This window comes from Microcebus murinus, unplaced genomic scaffold, assembly GCF_040939455.1.
Source record: "Microcebus murinus isolate Inina unplaced genomic scaffold, M.murinus_Inina_mat1.0 scaf025_hap2_Mmur4.0, whole genome shotgun sequence".
NCBI lineage: Eukaryota > Metazoa > Chordata > Mammalia > Primates > Cheirogaleidae > Microcebus > Microcebus murinus.
Window position 1 is genome coordinate 206,422 of NW_027438971.1, and position 1,010 is coordinate 207,431.

Consider the following 1,010-nt stretch of genomic DNA (forward strand, 5'->3'; position numbering starts at 1 on the left):
GCGGGCAGTTCTCCAAGGGCTTGGGTGTTTTCCAGAGGGAGGAGATGGAGGGGACTGATTTCTTCAGCGCCCCACAAACCACGCCACCCCACCCCACCCATGGGACACATCCGGGGGGAGAGAGAGAGAGAGAGAGAGAGAGAGAGAGAGAGAGAGAGAGAGAGAGAGAGAGACGCCCCATACACTGGCTCCCCTCCCCCGTGCGCTGTGCCCCAGCCCTGGCCCGGGGGAATAGGCGGCCGCAGGGCCACAGGGTGGGCGGCGAAGCTGAAAGGGGTTGTGGGGGAGGGCGGCCCCTGGCTGGGGTCAAAGGGCGAGCGCCCCGCCCACCCCGTGCGCAGTCAGCGGCCGCGGCGCGCTGGGGGTGGGGGCGGGGAGGTGAAGGAGGCCAGGCGAGGAGAGGAGGGGGGCTGGAAGGTCTCCACCTTGGTGGGTCCAGCCGTGGAGGCGCATCTTGTGTGAGTGTGAGTGAGTGAGTGAGTGTGAGTGTGTGTGTATAGAGAGACAGCCCCCAACCTCGGCCCGCCGCTCCCTGCCCGCCCCGCCTGTCACCCCCGTCCCTCGGAGCCCGCCGGACCCGGCCGGCGAACTCAACAGGCCCGGCCCGGCGCGGGGCCTGGGGCGGGAGGAGGCGGCGGGGAAGCGCAGAGAGGCTCGGCTTCTTGAGCGGGGCAGGGGCGCCCTCCACCGTCCACGGCCACACCACCCCGAACGCGCCCGATCCCGTCTGGTCTCGGAAGCTAAGCAGGGTCGGGCCTGGTTAGAACTTGGATGGGAGACCGCCCGGGAATACCGGGTGCCGTAGGCTTCTTCTTTTTTTTTTTTTTTTTTTTGCCTCTGGTTCTGTCGCGTTTCTGGGAGCGCGGGGGCGGCCCGGGGTGGGGGTGACCCCCACCCTCAGCGCCCGCCGCGGTGCCTGGCGCCCCAGCCCGCACCGTGGGGCCTCCTCTTGTCCCGAGCCGTGACACCGCCGCCACGCGGCAGCATGCGTGGCTTCTGGACTGTCAGGT

The 1,010-nt window shown here is 69.2% G+C and overlaps 1 pseudogene; it reads left to right on the forward strand.

Moving 5' to 3' along the window:
- The first annotated feature begins 689 nt into the window (after positions 1–689).
- LOC142868007 (uncharacterized) lies at positions 690–808 on the forward strand (annotated as a pseudogene).
- The last annotated feature ends 202 nt before the right edge of the window (positions 809–1,010 follow it).